Genomic DNA, 12,257 nt, shown 5'->3' on the forward strand with positions numbered 1-12,257 from the left:
TTGGAAGCACCCTCACACATGCCAGAACTCTTAAAAGCCAGGGGCTCTGTGTTGTATAGGATCTAGCAACTCTACCTAACATGGCAACAGCTGCATAGAAAGGCCCTTGCGATTCATCATGGAAGACTAAAGTGCTCAGAAGGGTTAAAACTAGGCCCTCTTGCGTTCGTTCTCTCTCTCTCTCTGGCGTGCCTTGGGAAGCTTTGTTCATTGGAGTATTAAATTCCACAGCTGTAAATAATCTGTAGCAGGAGAGATTATCAAGGCCTTGGGAAGAAGCAGCTTTTATTAATAAGATTGGGTCTCCCTGAGAAAGCTCACGTAGCTCTTTTCCACCCTTTCCTGGCTGCCGCTCCTCTTGTTTTTTGGGTTTGCTTTTTAGCGGGGTGCTCTGCGTCAGGATCCAGGCCCCTGCCTCGAGCTCTCCTATGCTGGCAGGTGTGCTCAGCCTTTGCCATGAGAGCACTTCCTTGCCTCAAGGCCAGCAGCTGGCAAGCGGTGAGGCTGAGACAGTTACATCCCAGTTTTGCTTGGCTGGCTGTGTCTGCAGCCCGATTGGTTTCTTGGGCTGGAAAGAAGGAACCAATGAACATCTTGGAACCAGGCTGCTGAAGTATGAATGTGTGTTATCAAATATTTACATCCCTTAATGGGCTTTGAGCGGGGCCGTCAACTGATTTTAATAATCCTTTTTAAAATAAATAAATATATTCCGGCTTTTGATTTGGGTTGCCAACCTTTCAATCAGCTTCTGGCAGCTCTTGATGGCCAGACATTAGCAGCCGATGGTGTTTCTTTTTCTACCCACTGGAAAGCTTTGCTTGCTGGTTCCTGTAGACCAGGCTGTTCCACACACCCCTCTGGTCATTTGGCAACTTTACATTTCATTTATTAAATCTAAATATGTTTGCATATAAGGTTTTTTTTGCGAGGATATTAGGAGCTGTGTAATTTTCCTCACATGTGAGATAACTGCTAGCTCCTGCCAAGTTTACTCTTTTCCTTTTAATCATTTTAAAACATGGATGATCCCCTACTAAATTAGCTTGCCACAGCAGGATGGTGACGGAGGGTGGGGTAAGCTTCAGAAAAGTAACGAATACTTTCAACATTCTGGAGGATCAACGTTTTCATACAACAGCTTCAGTGCTTCCAGCTTCAATTTCTTCCCTCTTATTTCCATTGCTGGGGAAAAGCTACAACCCACACCATCCTGAGTATAAACTGGTGGGGAGAAATGATCCTTAAAAATGCAATGCTATGCTTGTCCACTCAGAAGTAAGCCCTACTGTGAATCCATCACATCACATGAGGCTGCAATCCAGTGAGTCTCACTTGAACTCAGTGGGGCTTACTTCTGAGTAGACTTGCTTAGGATTTCATGGCAAGTTAATCGAGCAAGTTAATTTAGCTCAGGGAGGAGGGAGCTGAGCATAAAAACTGTCACTGGAGTAGCTAATTCATTCTCACAGTTTCTCTCTTTCTCCTTTGTATGTGGATCTCAGCTGGACATTTTTGTACTCTCTTTGGAAGCCCATTTCAAAGCTGCCCCCGAAACAGGAAGGACTCCCTGAGATTTTTCTTAGCTCTCTATAAGCTCATGGACCTTTGGCTACCTCATCAGTTCTTAGATGCTACAAAGTAGGTTAAATGATATATTTTTAGACCTACTTAGATGGGATACTGCAAGCTTTGATTTTCACGGGGGTCGTTGTGAGACAGAGGCTGCAGCAGAAACACGCTGCCTCCGCTAAACCAATTCAGTCTGCAGAAAGGTATTCTAGTCTGTGTGCTTCGTTTCTTCTGTCTTTTTGGATCAACATGGCAACCGCTGGCCTGGTTCAGATGTCATGACCTCAGTCTCATAAACCCACAAAACTCCCTCATCTTTCCAGAATTTAATTTCCCATTACATCCAAGCCATATCCAGAGTCAGATCCTGGTTTGCAGTCTGAGGAGAAACAACAGTTTCTGTGGAAATGTAAAGAAAATGAAGGAACATTCTTTCACCTCTGGTGGACTTGCCCTAGAGTGAAGGCTTTCTGGGAAATGATATACAATGAGCTGAAAAAGGTATTTAAGTATACCTTCCCTAAGAAACCAGAGGCCTTTCTTTTGGGTATTGTCGGCCAGAGCGTGCTAAAGAAGGACCAAACATTTTTTTATGTACGCAACAACAGCAGCAAGGATACTTGTCGCCAGGCATTGGAAAACTCAAGATCTACCCACACTGGAAGAATGGCAGATGCAACTGATAGACTATATGGAACTGGCTGAGATGACTGGCAGAATCCGAGACCTGGGAGAAGAGACGGTGGAAGAAGATTGGAAGAAATTCAAGATTTATCTACAAAAATATTGTAAATTGTATGAATGCTAAGAAGGATGCGAGAGTATAAACAACTTGGCACCATTAAGCTAGATGAAGTGAATTATGAAGATAAGCTAAATTTAAGAAAGGATAAAAATTGGGAAGTTGTAGGTTATATTTAAATTCTTTAAGATTTGAATAAAGGATAGTTAAAATCAGAGATATAACATTGGAAAACTAGATAATAAGAATAGAAATAATGGGATAAATTTGCTGGAAAAAATTTCAAACAGGAACGCAGGAGCGGGAGATGTGAGGGAGTCCAAAGAAGTGAAGAGATCTATGTCAAGAGATGTTATATTGTATTGTTTATTGGCATTGTAATTTAAACAAAATTGTTAATAAAAATTATTAAAAAAAAAAAAGAGAGAGAAACAACAGTTTCTGAAGTTTGATGTAACAGGAAACTGTCGTTTAACTAACCCTGGAAGTTTTCAGTAGTGGGGACTGTGCAGGTCCAAAGCTTGTTCTTGATCTAATAAACCATGGATAGGCTAAGGTCAACAAAGGTCCGTATAGATAAAGCCAACAAAGGTCCATATAGTTAAAGTTATGGTTTTCCCAGTAGTGATGTATGGAAGTGAGAGCTGGACCATAAAGAAGGCTGATCGCCGAAGAATTGATGCTTTTGAATTATGGTGCTGGAGGAGACTCTTGAGAGTCCCATGGACTGCAAGAAGATCAAACCTATCTATTCTTAAGGAAATCAGCCCTGAGTGCTCACTGGAAGGACAGATCCTGAAGCTGAGACTCCAATACTTTGGCCACCTCATGAGAAGAGAAGACTCCCTGGAAAAGACCCTGATGTTGGGAAAGATTGAGGGCACAAGGAGAAGGGGACGACAGAGGATGAGATGGTTGGACAGTGTTCTCGAAGCTACCAGCATGAGTTTGACCAAACTGCGGGAGGCAGTGGAAGACAGGAGTGTCTGGCTTGCTCTGGTCCACAGGGTCACGAAAAGTCGGACACGACTAAACGACTAAAGAACAACAGGCTAAGGTCATTATGTCTAAAACAAGCCATTGCCTACTTCTCAATCCTGAGGCTTGACTGACTGCTTCTGATCACGCCAACCTCCAGCCTATTTTCCATTATCATAAGTTTTGGCCTTGCTCCCCTCCCTAACCTGCCACCCTCCTGAGCTTGCCTCTTTTCCTCCAATTCTGAAAAGACTTTCTTTCAACCTCTGGTAAAGCTGTGTTCTTGGTGCCTGGGGTCAAGCCTAGCCACACTTGCCATCTTTCATCCCGACAAAGGCTATTTGCATTTAACAGCTGCACAACAGGCAGGATTTCCACCAGTGCAACTACACCCCTGCCCCAATTTGGAGATGAAAAACCCTGGCATGTTCAAAATGCTGAGCCTTTGCCAGAAAATTGTAAATCCAGCTCACAGTCATAGAAAGCTGCCTTGTACCAAGACGAACCTTCTGCATGCAAAGCAGATGTTCTACCACTAAGCCATGGTCGTTCCTGGGTTTTGGTCTTGACTCTTATACACCATTCCACTGGTTATGATCAGACAAAGAGGTGCCATGCCTTCAGATGCAGGAGTAAAGCACCCCAGAAGCCAGGATGCTTTCTACACTCTTCCAATCCTTAGTCTTCCTCCTGCTTCTCCGCCACAGATAATACTCCCCCTCCCTTTACAGTGACTGGCTGCGCATCTTGGAGATTGCTGGCTGCCAACATTCCACAGGCAGCGCAACAGAACGCCTGAGAAATAAATTGTGTTTTAACCTAGTTAGACTCCCTTTAATGGAGACCGGCTGGATAAGAGAGAGTTGCTCTCTGGGAATGGAATGCAAATCAAAGCCCATTCACCTCCATGGCACCTGTTTCATTCTCCGCCAGCTGACCTGGGTGGGGGTTTTTCATATATTTGGGGAGGAAGGAGGGTGCGGGTGATAGCAAATCAAGAATGAAACGTCATGTTCACTGCTAAACGGCTCCAGGCTCGGCCCAGCCTGACCCTGAGGTTTTTCCGTTATATCTCCATGTGCATTCAGGAAGCCAGTTGTTTTCCACATGCCTCCGTGCATTCAGCATGATTAGGCCCTCAAACATTCTCTACCTCCGCATATAGTTACTTTCATCAGCTGCCACCGCCCTTAACTGGGCGATATTTTCAATTTTTAAAAATACAGTGCTAAAAACAGTTGCAGCAGAGGAAAAGCTACACCAGAGATTAAACACCTTGGGGTATTAAAAGGGCTTTATGTGGTGCAGAAGAGACTTCAGCACCAAGTAAGATGCTCTTGAGAAACAGCCTCATAAGTGAGGTAAAGGTAAAGGTAAAGGGACCATTAGGTCCAGTCGTGGACGACTCTGGGGTTGCGGTGCTCATCTCACTTTATTGGCCAAGGGAGCCGGCGTACAGCTTCCGGGTCATGTGGCCAGCATGACTAAGCCTCTTCTGGTGAACCAGGGCAATGCACGGAAATGCCGTTTACCTTCCCGCCGGAGCGGTACCTATTTATCTACTTGCACTTTGACATGCTTTCAAATTGCTAGGTTGGCAGGAGCAGGGACCGAGCAATGGGGGCTCATCCCGTCACAGGGATTCGAACTGCCGACCTTCTGATTGGCAAGCCCTAGGCTCTGTGGTTTAACCCACAGTGCCACCAGCATCCCCATGAGTGAGGAATCATTACTAAAAAGGCCATCATGTAGGTGGCATGGCCCTGAATACCAATTGCTGGGAATTGCTGGTGGGGAGAACGTTGTTGCACTCGGACCCTGGTTGCATCTGAGTCGCCACTGTGAGAACAGGGCACCGTTTTTGTGTTCTCTTTGAAACCACCTGCCTTACTTCAGATGGCAAGGACTCTCTGAAGTCGGCCTTACTAGGCCTCTGCTTTCCTCAACCCCCAATACTGCATGAAATGCAGGTCTCTTGCTGAAAATAGCAGCCCTGGGTGGAGTTTCTCCTCCCTCTCTGTGATGCGCAGGACAAATCCTGGCTGCCTGCTTTAGCCAACACTCCCCCTTGGGCTGCTTTGCCTGGCTCTTCTTTATGGGCTTAGAGCAAAAGCCTTCTTGCCAGTCTCACGTGAAGCCGCAGCATGAGGGAATGCATGTGTTATTTGTTTACATCCGGTGGCCCTAGCACACCTGCATGCACCACACCTGCTTTGGTGTGTCTGAGCCAATGTGGCCTGAGTTAGCATGAAAGTGGAACTTTTATCTGTTCTAGACTTGCTGAGCCATACCCCAAGGGCTCCTGAGGTAATGGCCTGGACACATGCATGCTGCTTTATTACAACTGCTATTCTTTCTCTCCGGCTGATGAGCGGCAAGCCAGCCAGCCAGCCAGCTTGCCATATTCTCTGTGCCCGGGCCCCTGTGTACAGTATACTTTCCCTCCATGCTAACTTTGCTTTGCTGAAATGTTTGCCAAGAAGATAACTTCCAGAAAGTATGATTCCTGATGTCTTGCAGGGCGTGCTATTGTCAACAACCACCACCACAAACCCTTGGGCCTTGCAAGAAGGAGTATTGGACATTCAAATTAAACTCAGTTGTGTGGTAGAGAGCTGTGTGATTATAGTGCACTGAAGGTATCAAGCAGGTAGTTCTATTGCACCATGAGATATCTTAATGGCTCTCAACTCTGGCTTGACTAGAGGCATCACTGGGATTGCCGATTTCCTGCAGCCTCTTGCAGTGGGGACTGGCCCCAATGACTTTAGGCATGTTCTATGGGATGGGATGGTTGCGGGGGTGGGGGGGAGAGACCTCATGCTGCAATTCCTGCATCATGACTGTGTCAGTGATCCCCCTCCATGGCATAGTGGACACTGAAAAGCTGCCCTGTGCCGATCATCCAGGCAGAATAAATAAATTTATGGATTCCCATTCCTGGCAATGAAAGGTAGGGACAGTTGGAGGATTATTTTTGGGGGGAGGAGGGTGGGAAGAATAGCATCATAGAATTGTATAGTTGGATGGGACCTCCGATGATCATCTATTCCAACCCCTGAAATGCAGAAATATGCAGCTGTCCCATATGGAACTGAACCTGCAACCTTGGCGTTATAGTATTGGGACAGCCTGTGAGGGATACATCTCACTTGGCTTGAATCATAGGAGCCAACTCCTAGGGGCCGAGGTACCTTTGCCCCTCCTAAAATATTTGAGGGGGCCAGTCCCCCCAAAAGTTGATTGTCATTCAAATGGTGTGTGTGCCATGTCTTGTGGTTGATTATGCAGGGTGGGGTCGCCCCCATCTTTTATTCAAGCTGGCACCCCTGGCTTGAATCACAACATTTGATCACCATTGCAGAATGCATTGCACACCATTGGATGAGCCTTGTTCTCTGGGGACAAGTTGCAGTTTGCCAATGGCTATTGCCAAGACCTGAGGAGAATTGCAGTAGTGGGAGCATGTCAGCTCTGGTTCCAATGTCAGTATTCATTATACAGAGCCAGGGGTGAAGGACCTGTGCCCCTCCAGAGGTTGCTAGACTTACAGGACTCATCATAGGAACAATAGAAAGCTGCTGAGTCAGACCCTGGGTCCACCTAGCTCAGTATTTGTCTACACTGACTGGAAGCAGATCTCCAGGATTTCAGAACAGTTTCTCTCCCAGTCTTACCTGGAAAAGCCAGGAATTGAACCTGTGATCTGGTTGCAAGGCAGATGCTCTGCCCTCTGAGCCACGGTCCTTCCCTGATGATTTGTCATGCTAGCTGGGGCTGGTTGGAATGGAGGTTCAACAACATCTGGAGGACCACCTGTTCACCACCCTCCCCTGATGTGGAGGCCTCTACTTAGGCATGCAACCACTCTCCACAGCTCTAAACCACAGCTATTTGCTTGCTGGAAGAACCTCATTTTCCCAGCAACTCAGTGCAGCAGTCCAAATGCTACTAATCAATTATTCCACTGCAACCATAAAAAGCATTCGTTGGAGCAACAGCCTTATCTGGATCCTGCTCTACAATATAGCAAGTTTACTGCGGATAGTCCCACAGCTAAAAAACAAAACAAAACAAAGAAGAAGAACCTCACAATCTGAAAAGGAATTAGAAACACATTAAAATGGCAAAGGCATTTGCTAGATAAGTTTCTTGTGGGGTGGTGATAATGAAGAGGTGCTAGTTTTACTGTTTACAGACCGTTGTCTGCAGCGTGCTGCTCCTGTCCCAAGTCACCAAAGAGCCATGAGGCATCTCAGGGAGAGGGGGCTCCTTGCTTTCATTCAGGGCTCCTTGTGCAGATCTCATTCCATCCTGTTCAAGCCCAGAATCCGCCCTCCAAGGAGGTTTGTCCCAGAACAAATGGAAGAAATCACGGGACAAAGGGAAGTGCGGACGAGCCCTCACAATGGTCCCTGACGGGAGGAACCACCACAGAACACAAAAAAGCCACTAGGTGGCGCCCCAGTGTTGAGTTTCTGCCCGAGTCACTGGTCAAAGAAGCAACTATATGGCGAGAGTAAGTAAAGAAATGAGATGAGAAATGAGAAATAATAACAGTGAATGGTGAGTGGAAATCTGAGAAAAAGGAGAGAGGGGGTCAGAAAGGGATTTCATAGCCATTTCCTGCTTCATAGGATCAGCTTCAGGAAGTCCTTTCTCTTGTTTCCTTTAATAGAAGTCAGCACCCCCACTTAGGGGGCACATCTCACCTGCAGGGCAGCTGCAAAACACTCTGGTCTCCCCAATACAGCTGCATGCTGACAGCTGTGGTGTTTCTCTCCCTCCCTCCCTCCCTCCCTGCTTTTCTTTTTTCTGTTTAACAAGGCAGTTGCTGTTGGGCAGATGTAAGTGTTGAGCTAAAGTAGTTTTGAGATAATGCGTTCTGCAGAATTCCCAGCATGCCTTAGTTCCTTGGCACCAGGCCTCGGAGGTCAAGGGAGTATGAAACTTAAAGGGTCTTAAGTTATTTTAGCTCCTGTAAGACTGGAGGCCAGAGGGATGGGGGGAGTATGAGGAACCTGAGTTTCTCCAGAAAATGCTAGGCTAAAGCTCCCGTCATCCCCCCTAACCATTGGCCATGTTGGCTGGGGATGAGGGGAGTCCAGCAACTTTTGGGAGGCCACAGGTTCACCTTTCCTACTGCACACACAGCATTTTTGGGAATCAGATTCCCAAGAATGAAAAACTGTACTGCAGCAGCTACAGCTCAATCTGATGCAGAGACCGACTGATCTCATTGGGTGTAGGGGTGAATCCAACTCTGTGTAGGACTGGGCAAACAAAATGTAGAATTATTATTATTATTTATTCTGTGGATGTGGAAATAAGAAGGGGAAAATGAAAGGGAAGACTTTTTCCTCAGGATTCCTGGCAGGGAAGGGAAGTACCTGCCAGGGTGAGAGTCTGAGAGAAAAAGGGAAGCTCCCAGGTGAGAGCTGGGAGGGTCCACCACTTTCTGTGTGAGACAAAAGTTAAGAGCTACCTTTGAGAGAGGACTCCATGTTTCCTTTTCCTTTTCCTTCTTTCTCTGTTTTTGTTTTTATTTAGATTACCGTCTTTTATCTTATTGTATCATGAAAAAGCTTTAATATAATCTTATTTTTAAAAAAGGATTACTGGCAATTTTGAGCAAGCACAACAAATTTCATACACTAGTAAAAATAATAATAAAATAAAATGAGGTTCTCTAGGTCTGCAGTCACTGGTGGAGTTGTGCAAAGACCGCAAGAGTTGTGCTTGGCTTTAAAAATTCTACAGCACAATATTACTGTTCTATAATGTGTTGCAAGTAACAGGGCGTTGACACTGCAGGCACCAAACGGTATTACTCTAAGGAAGAGGATCTGGAGTTGGCACACATACACTGGACAGAGTGGACTATTGTCTGTTGTACTGGGACTGGAGCATCATCCAGCCAAGCAGCCCCTGGGGTAAAGCTTTTCAGCCAAAGGGCTTCTGCATTCTTTTCCAGGGGCCGGTGGTGGTCAGAGCCAGAGGCAAATGTTGGCTTAGTTTGTCCGCACACTCTGAGACCTCTCTCTACCTACCATCTAGGTAAGCAAGAGGCATCATCAGAGTCCAGGGATGCAGGTGAGCTAGGCAAAAACACCCAGGCAGGCCTTGAAGCAAGGTCAATGTGGGTGTGGCCTAGAAAAAGGGTGTGTGGCCAGAGAGAGGGGGCTGCATTTGACTCCTGAGACTAAGGTTCCCCACCTCTGCCCTAGCACAGTGCTTCAGACCCTATGTCTTCGCTGACTTTGCGGAGGGAGGAAACACACCGCAATTGCCTACATATGACCAGAAGTGCCTCCCAAGTCTCTCACACATTAGGCAGAGGAGTGCAGTCAGTGGCACAGTTAGATAATTCCAGCAGACGCTGGACTTTCCAGTCTTACCGGCTGGTGGCCAGGGCTTGCTCCAGGTTTTTTGTGGGCCTAACCCCTTCTGTTTTTTAATGGTCCTCCCTGCCCATTCATTCTGCCGACTGGTTCTGGACTTCTGCAACCTCGTCCCGCCCTGACAGCACCACCACCGAGGTCAGTCTTAAACAGATCGGACTCTGCAAAGAATCAGGTGTGAAATCTCTGCCGAAATCAGGACAGATACACAGGGCAGCACACAGGTGCCTTAGAGTGCTGTTGCGTCCCTGCAGCCGTCCTAAAGATGGCCACCCTCCATGTCACCATCTCTTTGTCTCCAGAGCTAGGATGTGACAGGGGAAGGATGGCTCTGTTTGAGCCCCACTGCCTCGCCTGCCCTGGTAGGCCTGCTGGCTGCCTTAGGCGGAAGCAACAGCCAATAGTGATGCTGAAGGGAGCTGTCTGGGTCAGGTGCAGCCCTGCGTGCTCTGCCTCACGTACAGAGATGCTGTCTCTCCTCCAGCTATACTGTTTCCTGCCAGCTCATGCACAGAGGGGTTTGCTTCTTTCTTTTTCCTTCCCCCGGCGGAGATGCTCAGGCAGACAGTCAGCTCCATTGAGATTAGCAAACTGGCTGATCCTGCACCTGCGTTTGGAGGAGGAGGAGGAGACTTTTGTACGTGCGCCAGCCGCTTTGAGGCAGGCGTGGGTTGCGGGAGGCTTGCTTTGCAGAAGGGTGGAAACTGAGGCATGGAGGAGCCGAGGCAGCTTGCCCCGGAGGTGACTTGTTGCGTCAAGCTCAGGGTCAGGACACACAGAGTCATGCCCCATGCACACAACAGATAGGATCCTTTCGCTTTGTGTGTGTGTGTGATTGAATATTAGGAAATCTCAAGCAAGAGGAAGAACAGGGACCCTGGAGCTCTCACCCTGGGAGGATTAGAGCGATGGCACCCTAAAGCTCTGGGGATTATTCACCTGTCAGAAGAAAGAGATAGTGCCTGAATCTGTTGCTTCTGCAGGGGCTCTCTTAACCCCTGTGCAAAAAGAAAAGGATTCTCGGGAGTGGGTTTTTCTTCCTTCCCCTTTGTACTTGGCGCAGGTACTTAGAAGGAAAAGGAGTGGTCAGGATAAGGAACAAAGGAAGCCACCAATTATTAGACAATCTATCTGTTCTCTACACTGACTGGCAGTAAGCTTCTGTGTGCATGCACACTTCTTCAGAAAGCTCATACCAAGAACAAACTTAGTTGGTCTCTAAGGTGCTACCTGACAATTTTTTTAATTTTTATTTATTTATTTCTATTGCATCAGACCAACACAGCTGCCTACCTGACTGGCAATGGTTCTTCAGGGTTTCAGGCAGAATTTTAGACAGTCCTGTTTGGAGGTGCTGAGGTCCTTTTTGCATGCACTTGGATTAGCAATGTGTTTATTTTCAGATGTATACACCACCCGGACCTCCTGGAGCCAAGAATACCCTACACTGCCCACCCCAATGTTGCTTACCTACAACTGCTGCAATCCCTGCTGGAACATGTAGTTCAGCACCTGATAGAACATTTCCATCAGGTTGTTCCCTCAACCCTGCTACAAAGAGCTCCCTTGCAGCCTTGCATCCCTATACCGGCCCGGCTAGTTCTATACAGCTTTGGAAATACAGCTCAGTGCTTAGCTCCCGCATTGTCCTTGAGCCCAGCCGTCGCCGCACAACTCTGTTCCGTCATCTGTACTCTTGAAACAAAAATGACCTATACTTAGTGACGAACATGGAAAGGAAACGACATGGTTGCTCACCTTGAACTTCAAGGATAGCGTGGGTTAAATAAATCAAGAAAGCAGCCTAATGCATTGTTGAATGAAATGACAGCCTCGTGATGCAGTTGCAGGGGATTCCCCCAATCTTTTGCAGTGAGTCCTGTATGTTCCAGAAACCTGAGCCATAGACTTTTAAGCAGTGGAAGGAAAACACTTCTGTCAGATGTCAGCCCAGGCCTGGAACAATTCTGGTCACCCATACATAACCTGAGCAAGGTAATGGAGGAGCATCTAGGAGTCTGATCCTTTACACAGTACACACAACTTAGTCCGATGGGCTTTGGACTGCCTGACTCTGCAAAGGATCAGGCTTGGTTGGAGGTTTTCCCCACCTCCTGTGGCATTTTAGGAAGGAAAAGTGATGGAGTGATGGAGATTCACAAATAAAGAAGGCTAGGGGGAAATGGGACATTTGAGAAGTCTGCCACAAAGGAAAATTGGGGAAGAGAGTGTTGGGAAAGGGTAGGAAAAGATGATTTGGCCATGTTCCAGAAAGGGGCACATTTGAAGGGGAAAGAGGTTAAAAGGGAGGCAGTAGAGCATGAAACATCAGGGAGTGGAGGACAGAGGTGGTGGGGGGTAGGGGAGGTAAGGAGAGCCATGTTTTCCCTGGGCTTCAGGTTTATTATCACGTCCAGCTGCGCTTGCCAGATGCCGCTTACTGCTGCATGTGCACACACATGTGTGCCAGTGGTTAATTAAAATGTGGGTGTGTCAGGACCTGAGCCTGCCTAGCAACTGCCCATACAGGACAGTTTGCCAAGGGGTTTCGCCTGCATATATGT

At 47.1% G+C, this 12,257-nt stretch overlaps 1 long non-coding RNA gene across 1 annotated transcript in view; it reads left to right on the forward strand.

Annotated features, from left to right (window-relative positions):
* Positions 1–12,257, forward strand: part of LOC307212263 — a 26,071-nt gene continuing 13,814 nt past the window's right edge. Inside the window, exons 1-2 of the long non-coding RNA XR_013836916.1 lie at positions 1–1,775; positions 7,505–7,811. This is a non-coding gene — a long non-coding RNA (uncharacterized lncRNA). The remainder of the gene's footprint in view (positions 1,776–7,504; positions 7,812–12,257) is intronic.

Source organism: Podarcis cretensis (genome assembly GCF_951804945.1).
Source record: "Podarcis cretensis genome assembly, chromosome: 3".
Taxonomy (NCBI): domain Eukaryota; kingdom Metazoa; phylum Chordata; class Lepidosauria; order Squamata; family Lacertidae; genus Podarcis; species Podarcis cretensis.